We start from the raw sequence: 11,903 nt of genomic DNA, 5'->3' as shown, positions 1-11,903 counted from the left end.
TCACACACGCGGAAATGGCCAAGTTCAAGTGGGAGCAGCTCGACCATCCGCCCTACAGCCCGGACTTGTCGCCTTGCGATTTTCATGCGTTTGGCGCCTGAAAAAACTTCTGAAAGTGAAGCGCTTCAACTCGGACTGCAAACTCAAGGACGCTGTGAAGGACTGGGTATCGTTACGGCCACAGGAATTCTGGGAACAAGGAATCATTCGGCTCGTTAATCAATGGGATCGTTGTGTTTAGGCCTATGGTGTATACTTTGAATAAAATCTTCATTTATACCCACAGTGTCATTTCGTACCTTTTCATTTGAACACACCCCTTGTATATTTAATTTTAAAGTTGTAACACCATTTAAGCTCGAATATCAAATTTCATCATTGAGTAAATAAAATTTTGAGTTTTTAAAGTTAAAACATGATTATGGACTTTTATTCGTATTTAGGGAATTAATCTTTCGAGTCAGGAATTGTTCATTCGAGTAAAATGAAGTAGTATTCTAGTAAAACATGTCCATTTTTGATTTTAAATTACCTTTTAGCATGTGATATAATTTATAAAAATTTGTGCTTTAAATATGTTGAAAAGCAATTGAATCAGTCAACTTTATCAAAAATTGATGAAGAAAATCATTTGATGAAGCCGTGAAGCATTTTATTTCACTCCTACAAATAAATTTTCGACCACATTAATTTTTTTTATTTTAATAGCATCACAATTAATATCATTCCGATTTCGAAACATTCTCCAAATTACAAAGGGAAATTACTTTTATAATTTGGCATACGAAACGAATATTGGGCAACTTTATAATATAGTAAGTATTACCTTCTGTTTCATTATTTCATAAGAATGCATCTAAAATACTTTTAAATTTTTTAGAAAATCTTATTTTATAAGCCATCACTATTTATCAATGCATTTTCTTTTTAGTGAGGAAAATACTTCTTAATGAAGCAGGACACACCCAAAAATGGCTTTAATGCAATAAATTTGCAAAAATACTAGTAGTTGAAGAAAAAATATCAACACATTGTTATAATATGCACTCTTTTTCACATTTTTTTTTTTTTTTTTCATTATTTATAACTATTCACTCTTTAAATTCTTACTTGGGTGAGGAAAGAAATGGAAATCTCAAATATGAGATAATAGGATTCAAAATGTTCATAATTATAATAGAAATAAGGAAATAGTATTGAAATATTATTTGTATAACTATAAATTCAATTTATTCTTATGAATTAATACAATAATTTCATATATCATTATTATTTTTGGGAATCGTCATTATATCTTGCAAAAAAAATTATAGCAATGGTATAATATTTCATACCTGCCAATTCAAAAACATCATCAAAATCTGAAATGAATTCATTTTTGCAATTTTATCTCCTTTTTCCTTTAGAAATCTTAAGGTTGAAATATTTTTTCAACAGCAATTCAAAAATTTAGATTTTGAACAAACCATAAGAAATAAATACACGTCCATTTTTAAACTTTTGAGAATAATGCTGCGCTGGTTGAAAACTAATTTTGACATATTCGATTATTGATTTAATTATTTCTGTTACTAATTTAATTATCGATGGTATAATTACCTACGTTTATACAGGTCAGAAAATCGCCTAAATCAATTAAAAATAGAGATGGAATTATAGTAGATAATCATAAATGTCTTGTACTGCAAACTATATTCCTGAATCTATGATTACAGATAATGCACATATTCATAGCCTTGACACTGAAATCGAATCAGATAATACAACTGAATGTAATCCTCATGAAAAAATTGATGAAACACCGCCTGTTCTTGAGCATCACTTTACTAATTCCAGCGCAGTTGATTGCAATACAACACTTAACTAATTCCAGCACAATTGACTGAAATATCGTTAAAAAGAATTGTGTTAAATAAAGAACCCATTTCTATTGATGCATATAAAGTCTTTTTTATACTGAGCTATTTAGCATTTCTGTACATAATAAATATTTTCAAAAACATCAAATAAAAAGACTCCAATTAATATTTTTTTTTCTTTCTCCGCTTGTTCCAAAATTGATTGTTTTCCGATTTGGTTTAGCAGTTTTTCCTTGTTTTCATTGGATTTTATATCTTAACATTGTTGGCAAGATTTCCTTTTTATGCCTTCAGGTTTGAAATTTTAATGACATTATTGTAAATGTTTTTCACGTTTACACATGATATCTTATCTTTTATTATAGAACTTTACTTTTTAAAAATATAACCAAAAAATATAACAAACGTAACAAAGTTCTGTTATCACTATTTGTTTGACGCAGTTCTCCTTTGCTATAAAGCCAAACTAAATCCTCGTTTGATCCCTGACAGACTAGCCATTCAGACGACCAGCTACAAACCGAATTGATATGTCAGGGACCACAGTGTAACACTTGTCTAATGGATCACTACGTCTGGCCAGATGCTTGGAGGTTTGTTTTGTCTGTCCATCAGAAACATCTTTCGTTGAGAAAAAAGAATAAAGCGAAAGTGGGAGGCATTAAAGAAGGTAAATTGAAAAGGAATCTCTAAATACGATCCTTGTATCTATAAAAGGTGAAAACCTAAGGTATAATTCACCGTTGAAAATTAAGGATGCTACGGCACCTACTTATATAGCTTACATGAATTGATATTTTTACAGTAATGTTTCAGATGCACTGCTATAAAAGACAATATATTTCAAGTTTTCTTTCCTTATATTTCTCTAATTAAATCTATGGAAATAATTTTGTATCAAGTATCACTATCATTGTAAAATAATTAAATGAGGAAAAACTGATTTAAGCCCTTATTTTCGATACCAAATAAGCAAGGAATTAACGAATTTAAAGAAAATATTTTTAAACAGTCAAAGTATGAATTTGAGGTCAACTAAAAACATCGACATTATAAAATGCTACATTTTATTTAATTAAATTGATGATGGACCAGATTGTGTAGGAAGGTTTGCACTCATTGGTTCTGTATCTGCGGTCATTGCTACTGTTGAGATGAAAGGATGCATGGAATGCGACATAAAGCTCATAAAAATGAACGTAGCTTTAAACTTCAACATATGAAAATATCAGAAACTTTTTTAATGAAATTTATATTATTCTCTTTCTATATATCAATGAGCTTATGTATTTTTAGTTACGTTAATTAATGCAATAAATTTTACAAACTGTTTAACATTACGTAGCATTTAAACAGTGTACTAAATTTTTAAAAAAATGCGATATTGCTTATAAAGAAGGTTCAAAATTAACTGGTTTTGTGAGACATGCCCATTTCTATTCCATAAGCAAGAAGAATTCATTTTCAAATCATTATTAAAACCGTAGTAGATACTTTTGTAAAAACGAATTACTACGGTTTCATTGGGTTGTAACTCGAACAACTTCAAATAACATCGTTTCTCAAATGAGTTGATACTTTTAGTAAGCAATGAAATATCTCATATATACAAAGCCCAGAAGTATCTGCATATTTTATCCTTTAAAAGGTTTCTTATGCTGAAGAATATATTTTAAAGGTTTTAAAATAGTGGAAAAATAAATAAAGGTAATGTCTAGTTGAAAGCTATTATGTGTTTCAAGTTATACCGAATAGGCTTTCAGCCAGAGGGTAGGAGGAAACGGATGGAAGTCCGAAGAATTTTAAATTCCCATCCCTGACGTGGGGATTATTTGAAAAAGTTATGAGAACGCAGATGGCTGTTTGGAAATTGATTAATTGTATCTATCGAAATGATATATTATTATAACTGGTAACTAAATATTGCTGTAATATTAATGATATATATGCTCATCATTCGTTTCAACTATTGAAATGACAGCTCAGTTAAAAAAAAAAAAAGTATATTTGTGAACTCCAAGAACTGAATCTGGATATGACAAAACACTAACTAGGTCTTCTAAATTATGACTACTACATCTAGATTACTGGAAATGAAACGAACATGTTTATGAATAATGATTCAAAAGTAATGAGTCTATAGCAATAAAATACAGGATTATTTTTTTAAACTGGCGGTACTCAGAGACCTCTGTAGCTTGAACTATCAGACGCAAAGCCACCAAATTTTGTTCGGGGACTATTAAAAAAAAAAAAAGTTCCAAAAGTTGCCGATAGGGGAAAGTGTGGCGCTTTACACTTTAAGACAGTTAAAATTTTGCATGAAATACGGGGAGAAATTGTAAAATGTAAATCCCCGATTACGTAGTCGACACCAGCGCCAGTATTTTGAGTTATAAAAAAGAAGCGGGGCATTGAAAATCATTTCATAAATCAATTGATTTGTAAAATGAGTCTCACTTTAGCACAGCTTGCATTACTTATGAAGCTCTTTTATCTTAATCAATCTAATGCGCAGGCGCGAATTTAGAAGTCGAAACAATTTACGTAAAGGACCTCTATCAATTAATGCAGTGAAAGCAGTGATTAAAAAATTTGTAAAAACAGATTCTCCCGCAACTCGGCCTGGTAGAGGACGGAAACAGGTATCGGAGGATACGATTACAGATATTGCGACTGCAATCGTTGAAAGAAATCAGACGAGCACTGCTGGAAATAGAAGCACACGTGGAATTGACTGACAACTGGATGTCAGTGCTTCAACAGTATGGAAAGATTTAAGAAAAATTCTTCAATTTTATCCATATAAAATGAGCCTTTTGCATGAATTAAAATTAAACAGATTATGATCTTCAATTAACCTTTGCTTTGACATTTCTTACCAGGATGGAGGTCGACGAGGCTTGGCCTTGAACAATTCTCTGGAGTGACGAGACCCATTTTTATTTGAATGGGACTGTTAACGATCAGAATTCTAGAATTTGGGAATCTGAACAACCCCCATGCATTTCAAGAAATCCCACTGCATTCTCAAAAAGTAACTGTTTGTTGTGGTTTCACACTAGATTTTATCATCATTAGTCACTGTTTCCGTGTTGCATGGCCACCTCGCTCCCCAGATCTAACCCCATGCGACTTTTTTCCTGTGAGGTTATTTAAAATCGAAGGTTTATCTTGGTGGAGTCCCGAACTTAACAGTTTTAAAGGAAAACATAATACGGACTGTTATGAACATGCCTCCTGAAATGTTGCATTCAGCTGTAGAGAGTAAGGTGAACAGAATGCAATGTTTAGTCCAAGAAAATGAGGTCATATTGAAATGTCTTTCCCGGGAAAGCGATTCTACTGAATAAAAACAAAAGAACAAAGAATAAAAAGGAAGTCGAATAGAATCTCCTCGTTTTTTCTTTATTTGTAACCATTTACGGAGGTTTTTTTTTTTTTTTTTTTTTCGAATAAAGCACATTTGTGGAAAAATTCATTCTTTGTTATTCACTTATCTGTTTACTGTAGCTTTTTAAAATTTTATCGTGCAGTTAAATTTAAAATTTAGACTTAAAGAACTACATTCCCCCATCGGGAACTTTTCGAACTAAAATTTTTTTCGCGGATTCCTTTTCCCCATGTCGTTAATAGTCCCCATACAAAATTTGATGGCTTTTGCGGCTGATAGTTCGAGCTACAGAGGTCTCTCAATACCATCAGTTTTTTTAAAAAAAACACACCCTGTATATAAGGATATAATTAAAGTTCCTTTTGAGAGCTATCTATAGCCATAACCATTCATCAGAAAATGAGAAATTTTTTGAATGACTGTATAAAAGGGTAGGGAAAAAATTCTCTTGATAATAAATCAGCAATTCTCAACCTGTGGGGCGAGCCCCCCATATTTAAAAAAATTGATTAACTGACTGAAAGGAAAGCACACATACACATAAAAACAAAATACATTTCGCCATACATAATAACATATTAAAGTAAAACAACTTACTAAATCAAACTTAATCAAAACATACTAAATTAAAAACAAATTTAATAATTATTAGTGACTTCCTTGTACCTGTCTTGCAGAGCAAAATTTTTCGAAGGAAGGCTTAATATTAGAAATAGCAACTCTCAGTTCTGTTTCTATATTTAGCCATCTATATTTTGTCTTCAAAGAAGCCATTGCCGAAAATCCAGTTTCACAAAGGTAGAATGTTGAAATTGTAATAGAATGCGAAATGCCCTTGTTTTTAGTGCAGAAAAATCATTCTCTACTCCTGCCCAAAATTCAAATAGTGATTTATTACTAAATTGTCTTTTAGTTTCGCCACTTGTTGTGAAGTCAATGATATTTTCTTCCTCATCAATTGAGAGTCCTTCGGGAATCTTATGAAATGGATACCTAACCTACTCGTAACTTGCTATCAGTTTGTTGTCAGCAAGAAAATGCTTTTTAAAATTCATTGCCAGCATGGTTAAATGATTTTCAATGGTTACAAAAACAACTTTTACATGTTCTTCTTCAGCCTTGTAAGTTTTATTACAATCATCCACATTTACAAACATTGTTAGGTTTTTTTGCACCACAATTCCAATTTTCTGTATAAAGCATTAACTTATCGCTCGTACCCAACATATGTATATTTGCTCCTTGGAGTTGAAGATTCAAGTTATTTAGTCTCTCGAATATGTCGACCAAGTAGCTCAAATTCATTACAAATAAACCATCGCGAAAATTCTCAACCTCCGGTCTGTTTTCTTCTTCTAGAAAAATGGCGATTTCTTCTCTTAATTAATAAACACGTTGCAAAAATTTTCCGTGTGATAACCATCTTGTCTCGCAATAAAACAGTAATGCTGAACCCATGTCTTCACAAAGTGCGGAAAAGATTCTCGATTTCAGGGGTCTCAATTTTATATAATTTACTGCGGTTACAACCATAGTTAACACAAATTCAGACCAGGACTCATTTCTTTCGAAGCCAAAGCTTCTCTGTGGATCAAGCAATGTGTCCAGACGCACTGAGGCGATTTTTGTTTTACAAATGCTTGTATACCTTGGAATCTTCCGGACATTGGACGAGCACCATCGGTGCATATTTTGACGCAATTTTTCCATTCTATGTTTGCCTCGTTCATAAAATCAGTTAAAATAGCAAATAATGCAAGTGCTGTTGTTTTGAGTTCTATTGGTTTGCAGAAATGTAGTTCCTCTACTACTGACATATTATCACAAAATCGAACATAGGCAATTAAATGAGCATCTTTATTACTATCTGTTGCTGTATTACTATCAGGCTGTAATGAAAGCAATTTGTCACGCAACTTCAAGAAAAGCTGACACTGTACATCTTCAGTTATATCATCAATTCGTCGAGCAACAGTATCATTTGAAAGAGGTATGACTGCAATTGTTTTGAAAAATTATCTCCAAATATAGTTTCTACAATCTCAATTGCTGTTGGCAAAATAAACTCTTCACCAATGGTGTGAGGTTTTTTACATCTGGGTATTTTATATGAAACTTTGTAAGATGCAATTAAAGCTTTTTTTATTCACAAAGTTTCTTTAAAAAATGATTTTTGCTTTTTATATGATTTTAATTTTAATCCGAAGAATTCTCTGGGTTTGTTGACATACTCACTATGAAACGTTTTCAAATGTCGTTTATTAGGTTTCATGCTGTCTGCGGCCAACATTTTTGAGCAAATGATATACAGGAGCCTTTTTTCTTCAGTTACTTCAGTACTGGTAAACCCAAATTTAAGTATTCTTGAGAATATTTTCTTGATTTTATTTTCGGAACCACGCTCGTCTATGAACTTGTTGATGCTTGACTATCGTCTAATGCTAGCTTACTTCCGCTTAAAAATTTATCTATGAGTCTGTATAAATCTGCTGCCGTGAATAATTAATATGTTGAATTGCAATTAACACGAAACATTCTTACATTCATACCCAAAGAAAATCACAAAAGGGAATCATTAGCTAATACTTTTGAAAAAAACCGCATCGAAGTAAGAAATACGAGGAGTCAGATCTACGCCATGCCTCAAATTTGTTTGATTGTTAAGAAAGTTTACAAGACCATATTATCAAAATAAACCAGCTAGCAAACTATATTCCATGCGCAGCGCACTGTCTCAATTTAATTGGAATAGGACAATACATACTGTGGAAAGTTCCATTGGAGTTATTTCACTCTTCAGCTTCGTACAAACCCTATGAAAAAATTTTCAGCGGCAGGCAGTCGTTAGGGAATTATGCTGACACATCTTGGAAAAAAAAAAAAAAAAAAAAGGAAAAAACGAAAAACGATGGTAAACATAGACAAGATTCATCATTGGTTTTAAAAAGAGAAAGTGATGCTCAAAGGCTGATACGTCCAAACTTCTCAAAAGATTTCGAACATTTCAAGAGAGCTTTACAAGCAGTTGTTGGAAATAAATAAAAGATATCAGAAACGATTAATAAGACTAAGTGTTCATGAAAATTTTCTGGAAATGACATTAGATCGGATCAATGGGATTAATATAAATATCAAAAAAAAAAAAAAATCATTGGACTTGGGGACAGCCATTGATCTTTTGAAATCACTGCTAGTTTTTGACGGAACGAAGAAAAATGGTGGGCCATACTTAAAACTCGCTTTTTAAATATATATCGAAAGATTCTACATCAAACAGAATTTTTTTTTCTTCTTTTAATACAATTAGATCATTAAGAGAACCCTAACGACTTTTAGCTATTGCACATGAAGATATTTTTTCATTGTTGACATTTATTCCATTTCTATACGACAGTGCATATTGACAATTGTTCGATATTTTAAGAAATGTGTAAATGCTTGCTCTGGAGTAACATTTGCTCCTCTAGCGATAAAAATAACTTTTTTTTTTTTTTCTTTCAGAAACACACATATTTAGAAGAGGTGTATGAAATTTAATTCGTTTTGTCGTTTTTGCAACAGAGGTCTAGCATACCATGTGTTTAATTTGGTCTTACCATAAATGTTTTAAAACATATACCTAGAAAAAAATTATAATAATTAAGCATAGATTTTTCTAATATCTCAATAATTGCTTTATGAGACAAAAAAAAATTGTTTATCAGATAATTAAGTATTTAAATAGAAAAATTCAATTAATCCCAAAAACTTTAAAATTAAAAATCATGCAATGATTTATATAATTATCAATCATATATAGCAAGTTAAATGCACCCGGTAATTCCATGCGTTATAATTAATTTATTTACAACTTTCCAGTATATCTTTGTACAAAAAATATAGACGTTCTAAATTCTGTTTTAATTTCTTACAAAAAGTTGTACATTCCTAAAAAATCTATTCCCTTCTATTACTAATTTTGCCTATATCTTAGACGCATACATTTCTCATACAAAAGTGCAAGTCTCTTTTTAGCCTGTCTGCATTGTTAATACAAAATCTGCCATCATCACTAAAGTGTTGGTACTCCTAAAGTTAAAAGTAGCCTGATTTTGCTCAACAAAAATTCCTAAATCTTCAAAGAGGAAACATTATATTTAGCGAAGTTTTTTCAAAAGTAATTTGTTAAGGGTATATTGCACAGAAAATGTTTCAGGCTGGTTTTATTACTACAGAAGTAGGAGTCTTGCATCATAAAAGACTATTTTCCATTTTACAGATTGCAATCAGCAATACAAAAATTAATTCTTAAACACATCCCCTTTGGGTTTTCCATTCATGTGCATAATCTTCCATAGCATAAAGTAGAGTGGAACACTGCTGACAATCAAGGATTGCATCAGTCAGTGACTTCCCCTTACACAAGGAGAAAAATGCAGAAAACACACGAGCCCATTTCAGGGAATCATTTGTAAACAAACATCCGTATACAACTGTTCTCAGGCTTAGGCTGCCTTCAAGAGATAAAGGGCTGGATGCCAATGGAACTAGCGATAAGCTCATTTCAAATAAAGAATTTTAAATACTCATTTTCAAAATTAATGGTTTTCTCTTAAAATCTCAGAAATTAATACATTCATAAAAATATATTTCAAGAAATTCTACATTTAGAATGGCACTTTAATAAACTACTTGAATAATAAGTTAATGTCGAAATTATTCTTGTTCTATTATTCGATGAAGTTTGAAATTGTAGCATTAAGAGTTAAAGATGAATATAAATTCGCAATTTGGATTAGCATAATCACAACATTCCTCAGAAAACAATGATTCATTTCATTTGAATGCTTTACATCCTACATATAATATATACATATTTTTCAAGTGCTTCAAGCTGACTCAAATCCTAAGTCATTTATATGTCATTACTACTCAAATAAAATTAAAATGTATGCAGAAATTTTCAGTTGGAAAATTCTGCTATGAATCATGAGATAAATATAATGTACAATTGCATAAATGGCAATAGCCAGTCTAGACTCTTTCAAAAAAAAAAAAAAAAATGCCTTTCCCAAAAGATTACAAGTTTATTTGATTTTTTCCCCCCCTACCAGATGGTAATTAGTAAAAATGCTTCGAAACCAGTCATCTCTGAAAATATGCACCTGAAAGTCAATACGTACAGCAGAACAAGCCATTACATTTAGGAATGCAGATTCAAAATTAGCCAACTCCAAATCTGGATTTAGTGTACTCGCATAACTATTGTATATGCAAGCTTACAACTAATATTATAGACAAAATCTATAAGTTTGAAATTTTTCTTTATTGCAATTTTCAACAAGATAGAAAAAAATCTTTGAATTGAATGAATGAATCTTTGAATGAATATTGGTGCAATGAAAACCTTTTAGACTCAAAGGGATTAGAATATCATTCAAAATGAGAAAATTCATTACCAGCACGCAACGAGAGAGACTTTAATCATGAAACTTCTTTAACTTTGTAATGTTCAAAAATTACTGCTAAAGCACTTAGGACCAAATTGGTAATCGCCATACACTGATATTCTACCAACAAAATTATTTATGATCAGGAATTCATTAATCAGAAGGAAATTCATAGGAAGAACCTAAAAGGATGTGGCCGAACATTTACTTTAATTTTGCTTAACATTTACTTTAGGAGGAAGAATAGAAAACAGTATAGAAAAGTCAATATTAAATTTTTTTTTTTAATGATTAAACGAGAAAATATGAATAGTTCTGCCATTCCTTTTATTCCTATGGAATGCAAAAACAGTTTTCTGGAAAATTGTTTGCTATTAGTATATCCAAAGTTGTATTATAATGTGGCAAGTACATGTTGCTTATTTAAATACTTCGGCCACTTTCAATACTATGAACATTTCACACAGAAGGGCAAATTATTTTATCAGATTTCTTAACCCGTAGAGGACCATGATCACGTATACGTTATCAAACGAGTCTCTCATCACCGCCTGCAGTATCAAATATACGATGAACCTTTCCGTCTCTATGGGCCCACGATCACGCCGACGTGATTTAAACAATACTAGATGACGGTTCAGCCCCTTATAACTTTTAGTATACTCACAGTGTTGACCTTCAATATACGCTTTCGGTTCTGATCTTTCTTTTTTGTCTTGATCTGTGGTATTTAAGCTTGTAAGCAATTGTACATGTTCGGCTCTTTCGAGAGGATTGGACATTTAAAGAACCATGATTTATTTTGCTGTGGGAATTTGTTTATACAGGATGCGGCAGAAAAAACCCGGACAAACAATTTTTAATATAACTTGATTAAAAATAAATTAACAAAATATAATAAATAATAATAAGAGTTAAACTTCAACTAATAAATTAATTTGTTTCAAAGTGGCCGACTTTTGCAGCGATGCAGAGACGCAAACGCTCATTGAAATTTTCACCAAAGAGCCGCAAGTCTTCTACCTTTAATCTATCCCATTCCCGCTGAAACCATTCCATTCCTTTAGAGTCCAAACTTTTATGTTGTTTAGTGCAAGCCTTAGACTCCAAAATGGACCATACAGTGTAACCATGAGATTGAGATTCGGCGAGTATTGTGCCCATTCTCCAGATGATACCAGGTCCGGAAAATGCGCCTTGCACTACTCTTCTGTCTTTTTA

Source organism: Argiope bruennichi, chromosome X2 (genome assembly GCF_947563725.1).
Source record: "Argiope bruennichi chromosome X2, qqArgBrue1.1, whole genome shotgun sequence".
In the NCBI taxonomy this organism is placed as follows: domain Eukaryota; kingdom Metazoa; phylum Arthropoda; class Arachnida; order Araneae; family Araneidae; genus Argiope; species Argiope bruennichi.
This window is presented reverse-complemented; position numbering follows the sequence as displayed.